This window comes from Pongo pygmaeus, chromosome X (genome assembly GCF_028885625.2).
Source record: "Pongo pygmaeus isolate AG05252 chromosome X, NHGRI_mPonPyg2-v2.0_pri, whole genome shotgun sequence".
Classification (NCBI taxonomy): Eukaryota; Metazoa; Chordata; class Mammalia; order Primates; family Hominidae; genus Pongo; species Pongo pygmaeus.
The window spans coordinates 87,842,393-87,856,095 of NC_072396.2; positions in this window are offsets into that span (position 1 = coordinate 87,842,393).

The following is a 13,703-nucleotide window of genomic DNA, read 5'->3' on the forward strand; positions in this document are numbered from 1 at the left end:
GTGAGCATTTTTTCATGTGTTTTTTGGCTGCATAAATGTCTTCTTTTGAGAAGTGTCTGTTCATGTCCTTCGCCCACTTTTTGATGGGGTTGTTTGTTTTTTTCTTGTAAATTTGTTGGAGTTCATTGTAGATTCTGGATATTAGCCCTTTGTCAGATGAGTAGGTTGCAAAAATTGTCTCCCATTTTGTAGGTTGCCTGTTCACTCTGATGGTAGTTTCTTTTCCTGTGCAGAAGCTCTTGAGTTTAATTAGATCCCATTTGTCAATTTTGGCTTTTGTTGCCATTGCTTTTGGTGTTTTAGACATGAAGTCCTTGCCCATGCCTATGTCCTGAATGGTAATGCCTAGGTTTTCTTCTAGGGTTTTTATGGTTTTAGGTCTAACATTTAAGTCTTTAATCCATCTTGAATTGATTTTTGTATAAGGTGTAAGGAAGGGATCCAGTTTCAGCTTTCTACATATGGCTAGCCAGTTTTCCCAGCACCATTTATTAAATAGGGAATCCTTTCCCCATTTCTTGTTTTTGTCAGGTTTGTCAAAGATCAGATACTTGTAGATATGTGGCATTATTTCTGATGGCTCTGTTCTGTTCCATTGATCTATATCTCTGTTTTGGTACCAGTACCATGCTGTTTTGGTTACTGTAGCCTTGTAGTACAGTTTGAAGTCAGGTAGTGTGATGCCTCCAGCTTTGTTCTTTTGGCTTAGGATTGACTTGGCGATGCGGGCTCTTTTTTGGTTCCATATGAACTTTAAAGTAGTTTTTTCCAATTCTGTGAAGAAAGTCATTGGTAGCTTGATGGGGATGGCATTGAATCTGTAAATTACCTTGGGAAGGATGGCCATTTTCATGATATTGATTCTTCCTACCCATGAGCATGGAATGTTCTTCCATTTGTTTGTATCCTCTTTTATTTCCTTGAGCAGTGGTTTGTAGTTCTCCTTGAAGAGGTCTTTCACATCCCTTGTAAGTTGGATTCCTAGGTATTTTATTCTGTTTGAAGCAATTGTGAATGGGAGTTCACTCATGATTTGGCTCTCTGTTTGTCTGTTATTGATGTATAAGAATGCTTGTGATTTTTGTACATTGATTTTGTATCCTGAGACTTTGCTGAAGTTGCTTATCAGCTGAAGGAGATTTTGGGCTGAGACAATGGGGTTTTCTAGATATACTATCATGTCATCTGCAAACAGGGACAATTTGACTTCCTCTTTTCCTAATTGAATACCCTTGATTTCCTTCTCTTGCCTAATTGCCCTGGCCAGAACTTCCAACACTATGTTGAATAGAAGTGTTGAGAGAGGGCATCCCTGTCTTGTGCCAGTTTTCAAAGGGAATGCTTCCAGTTTTTGCCCATTCAGTTTGATATTGGCTGTGGGTTTGTCATAAATAGCTCTGATTATTTTGAGATACGTCCCATCAATTCCTAATTTATTGAGAGTTTTTAGCATGAAGGGTTGTTGAATTTTGTCAAAGGCCTTTTCTGCATCTATTGAGATAATCATGTGGTTTTTGTCTTTGGTTCTGTTTATATGCTGGATTACATTTATTGATTTGCATATATTGAACCAGCCTTGCATCCCAGGGATGAAGCCCACTTGATCATGGTGGATAAGCTTTTTGATGTGCTGCTGGATTCTGCTTGCCAGTATTTTATTGAGGATTTTTGCATCAATGTTCATCAAGGATATTGGTCTAAAATTCTCTTTTTTTGTTGTGTCTCTGCCAGGCTTTGGTATCAGGATGATGCTGGCCTCATAAAATGAGTTAGGGAGGATTCCCTCTTTTTCTATTGATTGGAATAGTTTCAGAAAGAATGGTACCAGCTCCTCCTTGTACCTCTGGTAGAATTCGACTGTGAACCCATCTGGTCCTGGACTTTTTTTGGTTGGTAAGCTATTGATTATTGCCACAATTTCAGCTCCTGTTATTGGTCTATTCAGAGATTCAACTTCTTCCTGGTTTAGTCTTGGGAGGGTGTATGTGTTGAGGAATTTATCCATTTCTTCTAGATTTTCTAGTTTATTTGCGTAGAGGTGTTTGTAATATTCTCTGATGGTAGTTTGTATTTCTGTGGGATCGGTGGTGATATCCTCTTTATCATTTTTTATTGCATCTATTTGATTCTTCTCTCTTTTTTTCTTTATTAATCTTGCTAGCGGTCTATCAATTTTGTTGATCCTTTCAAAAAACCAGCTCCTGGATTCATTGATTTTTTGAAGGGTTTTTTGTGTCTCTATTTCCTTCAGTTCTGCTCTGATTTTAGTTATTTCTTGCCTTCTGCTAGCTTTTGAATGTGTTTGCTCTTGCTTTTCTAGTTCTTTTAATTGTGATGTTAGGGTGTCAATTTTGGATCTTTCCTGCTTTCTCTTGTGGGCATTTAGTGCTATAAATTTCCCTCTACACACTGCTTTGAATGCATCCCAGAGATTCTGGTATGTTGTGTCTTGGTTCTCGTTGGTTTCAAAGAACATCTTTATTTCTGCCTTCATTTCATTATGTACCCAGTAGTCATTCAGGAGCAGGTTGTTCAGTTTCCACGTAGTTGAGCGGTTTTGAGTGAGATTCTTAATCCTGAGTTCTAGCTTGATTGCACTGTGATCTGAGAGACAGTTTGTTACAATTTCTGTTCTTTTACATTTATTGAGGAGAGCTTTACTTCCAAGTATATGGTCAATTTTGGAATAGGTGTGGTGTGGTGCTGAAAAAAATGTATATTCTGTTGATTTGGGGTGGAGAGTTCTGTAGATGTCTATTAGGTCCGCTTGGTGCAGAGCTGAGTTCAATTCCTGGGTATCCTTGTTGACTTTCTGTCTCGTTGATCTGTCTAATGCTGACAGTGGGGTGTTAAAGTCTCCCATTATCAATGTGTGGGAGTCTAAGTCTCTTTGTAGGTCACTCAGGACTTGCTTTATGAATCTGGGTGCTCCTGTATTGGGTGCATATATATTTAGGATAGTTAGCTCTTCTTGTGGAATTAATCCCTTTACCATTATGTAATGGCCTTCTTTGTCTCTTTTGATCTTTGTTGGTTTAAAGTCTGTTTTATCAGAGACTAGGATTGCAACCCCTGCCTTTTTTTGTTTTCCATTTGCTTGGTAGATCTTCCTCCATCCTTTTATTTTGAGCCTATGTGTGTCTCTGCACGTGAGATGGGTTTCCTGAATACAGCACACTGATGGGTCTTGAGTCTTTATCCAATTTGCCAGTCTGTGTCTTTTAATTGGAGCATTTAGTCCATTTACATTTAAAGTTAATATTGTTATGTGTGCATTTGATCCTGTCATTATGATGTTAGCTGGATATTTTGCTCATTAGTTGATGCAGTCTATTCCTAGTCTCGATGGTCTTTACATTTCGGTATGATTTTGCAGTGGCTGGTACCGGTTGTGCCTTTCCATGTTTAGTGCTTCCTTCAGGAGCTCTTTTAGGCCAGGCCTGGTGGTGACAAAATCTCTCAGCATTTGCTTGTCTGTAAAGTATTTTATTTCTCCTTCACTTATGAAGCTTAGTTTGGCAGGATATGAAATTCTGGGTTGAAAATTCTTTTCTTTAAGAATGTTGAATATTGGCCCCCACTCTCTTCTGGCTTGTAGGGTTTCTGCCGAGAGATCCGCTGTTAGTCTGATGGGCTTCCCTTTGATGGTAACCCGACCTTTCTCTCTGGCTGCCCTTAACATTTTTTCGTTCATTTCAACTTTGGTGAATCTGACAATTATGTGTCTTGGAGTTGCTCTTCTCGAGGAGTATCTTTGTGGTGTTCTCTGTATTTCCTGAATCTGAATGTTGGCCTGCCTTGCTAGATTGGGGAAGTTCTCCTGGATAATATCCTGCAGAGTGTTTTCCAACTTGTTTCCATTCTCTCCGTCACTTTCAGGTACACCAATCAGACATAGATTTGGTCTTTTCACATAGTCCCACATTTCTTGGAGGCTTTGCTCGTTTCTTTTTATTCTTTTTTCTCTAAACTTCCCTTCTCACTTCATTTCATTCATTTCATCTTCTAGGGCTGATACCCTTTCTTCCATTTGATCGCATCAGCTCCTGAGGCTTCTGCATTCTTCATGTAGTTCTCGAGCCTTGGTTTTCAGCTCCATCAGCTCCTTTAAGCACTTCTCTGTATTGGTTATTCTAGTTATACATTCTTCTAAATTTTTTTCAAAGTTTTCAGCTTCTTTGCCTTTGGTTTGAATATCCTCCCGTAGCTCGGAGTAATTTGATCGTCTGAAGCCTTCTTCTCTCAGCTCGTCAAAGTCATTCTCCGTCCAGCTTTGTTCCGTTGCTGGTGAGGAACTGCGTTCCTTTGGAGGAGGAGAGGTACTCTGCTTTTTAGAGTTTCCAGTTTTTCTGCTCTGTTTTTTCCCCATCTTTGTGGTTTTATCTACTTTTGGTCTTTGATGATGGTGATGTACAGATGGGTTTTTGGTGTGGATGTCCTTTCTGTTAGTTTTCCTTCTAACAGACAGAACCCTCAGCTGCAGGTCTGTTGGAGTACCTGGCCGGCCGTGTGAGATGTCAGTCTGCCCCTGCTGGGGGGTGCCTCCCAGTTAGGCTGCTCAGGGGTCAGGGGTCAGGGACCCACTTGAGGAGGCAGTCAGCCCGTTCTCAGATCTCCAGCTGCGTGCTGGGAGAACCACTGTTCTCCTCACAGCTGTCAGACAGGGACATTTAAGTCTGCAGAGGTTACTGCTGTCTTTTTGTTTGTCTGTGCCCTGCCCCCAGATGTGGAGCCTACAGAGGCAGGCAGGCCTCCTTGAGCTGTGGTGGGCTCCACCCAGTTCAAGCTTCCAGGCTGCTTTGTTTACCTAAGCGAGCTTGGGCAATGGCGGGCGCCCCTCCCCCAGCCTCGCTGCCGACTTGCTGTTTGATCTCAGACTGCTGTGCTAGCAATCAGCGAGACTCCGTGGGCGTAGGACCCTCTGAGCCAGGTGCGGGCTATACTCTCCTGGGGCACCGTTTCCTAAGCCCGTCGGAAAAGCACAGTATTCGGGTGGGAGTGGCCCGATTTTCTAGGTGCCGTCTGTCACCCCTGGAAGGGGAACTCCCTGACCCCTTGCGCTTCCCGAGTGAGGCAATGCCTCGCCCCTGCTGCGGCTGGCGCACGGTGTGCTCACCCACTGACCTGCGCCCACTGTCTGGCACTCCCTAGTGAGATGAACACGGTACCTCAGATGGAAATGCAGAAATCACCCGTCTTCTGCGTCGCTCGCGCTGGGAGCTGTAGACCGGAGCTGTTCCTATTCGGCCATCTTGGCTCCTCCCCGTGCCACATTTTCTTAATCCAATCTATCATTGATGGACATTTGGGTTGGTTCCAAGTCTTTGCTACTGTGAATAGTGTCACAACAAACATATGTGTGCATGTGTGTTTATAGCAGCATGATTTATAATCCTGTGGGTACATACCCAAATGTCCATCAATGATAGACTGGATTAAGAAAATGTGGCACATATACACCATGGAATACTACGTAGCCATAAAAAAGGATGAGTTCATGTCCTTTGTAGAGACATGGATGAAGGTGGAAACCATCATTCTCAGCAAACTATCGCAAGGACAGAAAACCAAACACCTCATGTTCTCACTAATATGTGAGAATTGAACAATGAGAACACTTGGACACAGGGTGGGGAACATCACAGACCAGTGCCTGTCATAGGGTCGGGGGAGGGGGGAGTGGTAGCATTAGGAGATATACCTAATATAAATGACGAGTTAATGTCTTCTTTTGAGAAGTTTCTGTTTATATCCTTTGTCCACTTTTTGATGGGGTTGTTTGTTTTTTTCTTGTACATTTGTTTGAGTTCTTTGTAGATTCTGGATATTAGCCCTTTGTCAGATGAGTAGGTTGCAAAAATTTTCTCCCATTCTGTAGGTTGCCTGTTCACTCTGATGGTAGTTTCTTTTGCTATGCAGAAGCTCTTGAGTTTAATTAGATCCCGTTTGTCAATTTTGGCTTTTGTTGCCATTGCTTTTGGTGTTTTAGACATGAAGTCCTTGCCCATGCCTATGTCCTGAATGGTATTGCCTAGGTTTTCTTCTAGGGTTTTTATGGTTTTAGATCTAACATTTAAGTCTTTAATTCATCTTGAATTAATTTTTGTATAAGGTGTAAGGAAGGGATCCAGTTTCAGCTTTCTACATATGGCTAGCCAGTTTTCCCAGCACCATTTATTAAATAGGGAATCCTTTCCCCATTTCTTGTTTTTGTCAGGTTTGTCAAAGATCAGATGGTTGTAGATGTGTGGTATTATTTCTGAGGGCTCTGTTCTATTCTATTGGTCTATATCTCCGTTTTGGTACCAGTTCCATTCTGTTTTGGTTACTGTAGCCTTGTAGTATAGTTTGAAGTCAGGTAGTGTGATGCCTCCAGCTTTGTTCTGTTGACTTAGGATTGACTTGGCAATGCATTGCCCGTTCTTTTATTAGATTGTTTTGGTTAAGTTTTTAGAGATTTGTAAAAAACATATTCTACTTAATAGACCTTTTGTGAAACATGAGGTTTGCAAAATATTAGTTCCCCAAATATAGCTTGTCATTTCATCCTATTTTCAGGGTCTTCTGTAGACTATAGTTTTAATTTTTATTTTGGTGAAGTTCAATTTATGTATATTTATTTCTCCTAAGGACAATGCTTTTGGTGAAAAGACTAAGAAAGCTTTACTTAGTCTTAGATTCTAAAAATTTTCTATTTTTTTCAAAAAGTTTTATATTTGTATATTTTTTATTTAAATCTACTATGTATTTTGGTTTAATTTTGTATAATGTGTGAGATGTAGGTTGAGGTTCTTTTTATTTTTTTCTCCTCTCTTCTTTATTTCTTTATTTCTTATTTTTACATATGGTTTTTTTTTTTTTTTTTTTTTTTTTTGCCTATACATGTCTAGTTGTTCTGGCTCCATTTGTTGTAAAGGCTATCATGCCCCTATTGAATTGTTTTTACACCTTTGTCAAAAATCAGTTGAACATATATGTGTGGTTCTATTTCCAGATTCTCTATTCTATTCCAGTGATCTGTGTGTCTATCCCTCCACCAATACCAACAGTCTTTGGAACTGTAGCTACATAAGTCTTGAAATCAGGTGAGTGGGTCCTTCTTACTTTATTCTTTCTTTTCAAATTGTTCTTGCTATTCTAGTTCCTTTGATTTTCCACATAAATATTAGAATAATTTCCTCTATACTATGAAGATTTTGCTGGAATTTTGATAGGCATGTTATTAGACCTGTAAGTAAACTTGGGGCAAATTAACGTCTTTATTATTTTAGTTTTTAAATCCATAAACACCATATTTCTCTTAATTTATTTGATCTTTTTTATGTCTTTTATTGGTCTTTTGTAGTTTTCAGCATACACACTTATACATGTTGTTAGATTTCCAACTCAATATTTCAACTTTTGAGAGATTATAAGTGGTATTATACTTTTAATTATGATGTCCATATGTTTATTGGTTGTATATAGAAATGCAATGGATTTTTATATGTTGATCTTGTATCTGCCATAGTGCTACTCATTTACTAGTTCCAAGAGGAGTATTTTTTTTTTGCAGATTCCTTAGGATTTTCCATGAAAACAATAACGTCACCTTCAAATTGACAGTTTTATGTTCTTTTTCTTGTTTTATTTCACTGATTAAAACTTCCTTCATTATGTTGAATAACAACAGTGAGAGTGAACACACAGAAATCCTTGTCTTGATCCCAATCTTAGGAAGTATGTTATAGTTTTTGTAGATACTCTTTATCAGATGAAGAAGGTTCTCCTCTATTCCTATTTTTCTGATAATTTTATTCATAAAAATGTATTAAATTTTGTCAAATTTTTCTTTGCATCTGTTTATATTATCATGTGATTTTTCTTCTTTTGCTTGTTAAAATGGTGAATTACATTGATTGATTTTTGAACATTGAACCAGCCTGGCACTCACAAAATAATCCTCACTTGGTCATGGTGTATAATTATTTGTATACATTGCCAAATTTTGTTAATATTTTGGTAAGGAATTTTGTTTCAATCTTCATGTAGTTTTGGTATTTTGGATCTTATTTTCAACTATAAATTTTATAGTTTTCTCTTTTTTTGTATTACCTTTGTCTGCTTTTGGTAGCAAAGTAATTCTACCTTCATAAAAGGAACTGAGTAGTGTTTTTTAAATTATGTGGTTAATTCACTGAATAGTTATAAAACTTGAGATTATCTATTACATATTGAGTGGGTTGTGGTAGTTTGTGCTCTTCAAGAACTTCGTCCATTTCATCAAAATTGTCAAGTTTGTGTGTGTAGAGTTGTTTTTAGTAGTCCTTATTATTCTGATGCCTGCAGGGTATGTATTTATATTCCCTCTATCACTGTTAATGTTGATAATTTGTGTTTTCACTCTTTCCGCTTTGGTAGCCTTGCTAGAAGTGAATCAATTTTATTTGTCATTTCAAAAAATATATTATTCATTTCATTGATTTTATCTATTGTTTCCCTGATCCAATTTTATTGATTTCTACACTTATTTTTATTATTTTTCTGTCTGCTTGGTTTTATCTTATTATGCTCTTCTTTCTACAGGTTATTTGGATGGAAGCTTATTGATTTGAGACTTTCTCTATTTTAAGGTATGCATTTAATGCTATTCATTCCTCTCTAAATATTGCTTTGTGTCCCACAAATTTTATGCTACATTTTTAAAAATTAAGTTTACCGAATTTTTGTATTACATTTGAGACTTTTGTTGGGCCCGTAAACTGCTTAGAAATGTGCTGTTTTCTTTGCAAGTGTTTGTATATTTTTCTGTGATATTGCTCTTGTTGAGTTCTAGTTTGATTTCATTGTGGTCAGAGAACACTCTCTGTATGATTTAATTTTTTAAAATGTGTTGAGGTTTGTTTCATAGATCAATATATAATCTATTTTGGTATATGTTCTGTGAACACTTGAAAAGAATGTTGTATAAATGTAGATTAGATCATGCTGGTTGATGGTGTTTGTGAGTTCTTTTATAATGCTGCAAATTTTCTTTTTAGTTGTTTTCTTAATTATTGAGAGATATATGTTGAAATATCCAACTAAAATCATCCCATAATTAGGAATTTTTCTATTTCACTATTAAATTCTATTAATTTTTGCTCCACATATTTTTTATCTCTGTTACTAGGTGCGTACACATTTAGGATTGCTATGTCTTCTTGGTGGATTTCTTAATTGTGGTGTAATGTCCTTTCTATTTCTTTGCCCTGGAGTCTATTTTACCTGATATTAATATAGCCATTCCTGCTTTCATTACTTAATAAATAATATATCTTTTTTCTATCATTTTACTTTTTTTAAAATTTATTATTATTTTTATGATTGTGGTCTGGGGCAGACACAGGCTATTACAGCAACCTATAAATTTTACTAGAAGAGAAAGAAAGCAAATGTGGATTGTTCTATTTGGACTAAATACCTCACAACATTAGGGAGGAATGATCATCAAATGGCCAGGGGCACTGATTGAGCATTAAAGAAAATAGAATGCAGTGGCAGTTGTGGTTGTGCACATGTACCCTAAAACTTAAAGTATAATAATAATAATAACAATGATAATAATAATAATAATAATAATAAATAAATAAAAACAACAACAAAAACAAAAAACAAAAGAAACAAAAAAAGAATTTCGAAAGTCTTAGAAATAAGGGCAGGACTGGGTGGAGAAAATGGAGAGGTCTGATTATCTTTCATGTAATCCCCACATAAATTGGTGTCTGCAGGAGACACTTCTATTTGTTTGCTATATCATTTTACTTTCATTCAGTGCACACTATTCCCATTTGGAATGGGTGTATTTACCCAATGCCTGTACCCTCATTGTATCTAGGAAGTAACTAACTAACTTGCTTTTGATTTTACAGGCTCGTAAGTGGAAGGGACTTTCCTTGTCTCAGGTGAGACTTTGGACTGTCAACTTTTGAGTTAATGCTGAAATGAGTTAAGACTTTGTGGGACTATTGGGAACTTGTGATTGGTTTTGAAATGTGAGGACATGAGATTTGGGAGGAACCAGAGGTGGAATAATATGGTTTGGCTCTGTCCCCACCTAAATCTCATCTTGAATTGTAACTCCCACAATTCCCATGTTCCATGGGAGGAACCCAGTTGGAGGTAATTGAATCATGGGGGCGGTTCTTTCCTATGCTACTCTCCTGATAGTGAATAAGTCTCACGAGATCTGATGGTTTTAAAAATGGGAGTTTCCCTGCACAAGCTTCTCTCTTTGCCTGCTGCCATCCATGTAAGATGTGACTTGCTTCTCCTTGCCTTCTGCCACCCCAGCCACATGGAACTGTAAGTCCATTAAAGCTTTTTTTTTGTAAATTGCCCAGTCGAGTGTGTCTTTATCAGCAGCATGAAAATGGACTAATACAATGACTTAACAAACTATCTTGGTTGGGTTACTAATTCATGGTGTTTGTCAAATAAAAATAAAGTAAGGTGAAACTTTTAAAGCTGCTATATTATCAGAGAATTCTCAAACTTGATAAGTAATCTGTACTTATTCAATCCCTAAACCAGTAGATTTCAGATTTGAGCATGCATCAAAATTACTTTGTTGAAGGTAATTTAACAAGGTAATTTTAACAAGAATACATTTATGCAGCCAAAAAACACATGAAAAAATGCTCATCATCACTGGCCATCAGAGAAATGCAAATCAAAACCACAATGAGATACCATCTCACACCAGTTAGAATGGCAATCATTAAAAAGTCAGGAAACAACAGGTGCTGGAGAGGATGTGGAGAAACAGGAACACTTTTACACTGTTGGTGGGACTGTAAATTAGTTCAACCCTTGTGGAAGTCAGTGTGGCGATTCCTCAGGGATCTAGAACTAGAAATACCATTTGACCCAGCCATCCCATTACTGGGTATATACCCAAAGGACTATAAATCATGCTGCTATAAAGACACATGCACACGTATGTTTATTGTGGCACTATTCACAATAGCAAAGACTTGGAACCAACCCAAATATCCAACAATGACAGACTGGATTAAGAAAATGTGGCACATATACACCATGGAATACTATGCAGCCATAAAAAATGATGAGTTCATGTCCTTTGTAGGGACATGGATGAAATTGGAAATCATCATTCTCAGTAAACTATCACAAGAACAAAAAACCAAACACCGCATATTCTCACTCATGGGTGGGAATTGAACAATGAGAACACATGGACACAGGAAGGGGAACATCACACTCTGGGGACTGTTGTGGGGTGGGGGGAGGGGGGAGGGATAGCTTTAGGAGATATACCTAATGCTAAATGATGAGTTAATGGGTGCAGCACACCAGCATGGCACATGTATACATATGTAACTAACCTGCACATTGTGCACATGTACCCTAAAACTTAAAGTATAATAATAATTTAAAAAATAAATAAATAAATAAGTATACTTCCTCTAAAAAAAAAATTACCTTGTTAAACTACAGATCCCTAGATACCAGAGTTTCTGATTCAGTAGATCTGAAGTAGGCTCAAGAATCTGCATTTCTAACAAGTTCCCAGATGATACTGGTGCTGCTTGTCCAGGGGCCACACTTCGAGAACCACTGGCCTAAGTCAATCTCTAGTTCCTAGAGGCACCAAGAGAAAGCAGGCTGCTAATGAGAGCAGCTTTATTAAGATAATCCAAATGTCTAGCTCAGATGTGGCCATGGAGGACAATGAACATACTCTAAGGGAGCAAAACCAGAGGCTCACAGGTTGGGTGACTGAGGGTCTCATTCCTATTGCTAGGGCAATACATCTTATTCCAGTCCAGAAGTGTGTCATGTTTTATGGACTGAGGACCATAGAGTGTTATTTCCCATTGTCTCATAATCCAAATGAGAAATTTTATTGCAATAATTTTGTTCTCTCTCCACCACTGCACGTTGAGGTAGTTAAAATTTCGCTACTTTTTTATGAGGCATAGACAAGTTGATTCTAAAGTTCATATAGAAAAATAAACACAGAAGAATGGCTAGGAAAACACTGAAAAGGAAGGTCTTGAGGCAGGAGAGAACTAGCCCTGTCAGATATTTAAACAGTCTACCAGAAAGCCTCCATAAGTCAAACAGTATAGCATTGGAACATTGTACAGATAAATCAATGTGATAGAATAATAAGTTCAAGGGAAAAAAAAGCCAGCTACATCTAAAAGTGTAGTGTATGAGAAGGGTAGTATTTCTCAAATCACTTTGGCAAAGTTAGTGTTTTTACAACTGGTGCTGGAAAAACTAGATAGCCATTTGGAAAAGGATACAATTAGACAGATACATTCTTAACACCACACAAGAATAAAACCAAAATAGATGATATAGCTAAATACAAAGTATAAAACTATACAAATATTAGAAGAAAGCATATTATTCTACAATTTACATATTGAGAAAAGCTTTCTAACTATGACTAAAAATCCGGATAGAATAAAATAAAAATATAATTTTGATTACATAAAGCAAGTTTGAAAAATTTGCATATAAAAGTACCATAAGTAAAGTAAAAAACAAATGACAATCTGGGAGAACAAATTTGCAACATATACCAGAGATAAATGGTTAAAAGCCCTAATTTACAGAAAAGACTTTTGAAAGTTGAGGACAGAGACCAAAATCTTTTTTTAATTTATACTTTAAGTTCTGGGTTACATGTGCAGAACGTGCAGTTTTGTTACATAGGTATACACATGCCACGGTGATTCGTTGCACCCACCAACCCATCACCTGCATTAGGTATTTCTCCTAATGTTATCGCCCTCTAGCCCCCCAACCCCCCAACAGGCTCCCTGTGTCCATGTGTTCTCACTGTTCAACTCCCACTCAGGAGTGAGAACATGAGGTGTTTGGTTTTCTGATCCTGGATAGTTTGCTGAGAATAATGGTTTCCAGCTTCATCCATGTCCCTGCAAAGGACATGAACTCATCCCCTCTCATGGCTGCATAGTATTCCGTGGTGTACATGAGCCACACCCTCTTAATCCATTCTATCATTGATGGGCATTTGGGCTGGCTCCAACTCCTTGCTATTGTGAACAGTGCCACATCTTATAGACACAAAAATATGAAAATATATTCAACCTCATTCATAATACGAAAAATACAAACTAAAACTACAGTGAGGTTCCATTTCTTACTCCGCAACTTGGCAAAAATATCAAAGCCTGTCAATGCGCTCTGTTGGTGAGGCTAGGGAAAATCAGGTGCTCTCATATACTGCTGGGAAAAATACAAAATGGCATAATACCTATGGAGGGGGATTTTGGCAATAGCTAACAAAATTACATATGTACTTATCCTCCAATAGAGCAATCTCAATTTCAGAAATTTCTCAAAATGATACATCAGCAGTATGAAAATGTGTACACATAAGGTTATTTATTGCAGCATTATTTGTAATTGTGAAATATTGGAAATTACCTGTCAAAGCACAGGAGTTTGGTTGGATAAACTATAGCACATATACACAATGAAGTACTATGCAGGTGTAAAAAATGTATAAGGAAGTATACATATACATCTGCTTATCTTTGGATTAACACATAAAGCATGAACCCCAAAACAATGAAGTTGGTTACCTACAAAGAGTGTGGGAAAATGGGGTGGGGAAGATAAGAAGAAAGTGACAGTTCTCTGAGTATACCTTTCTGTATGGTTTTTACTTTTGAAAACATGTT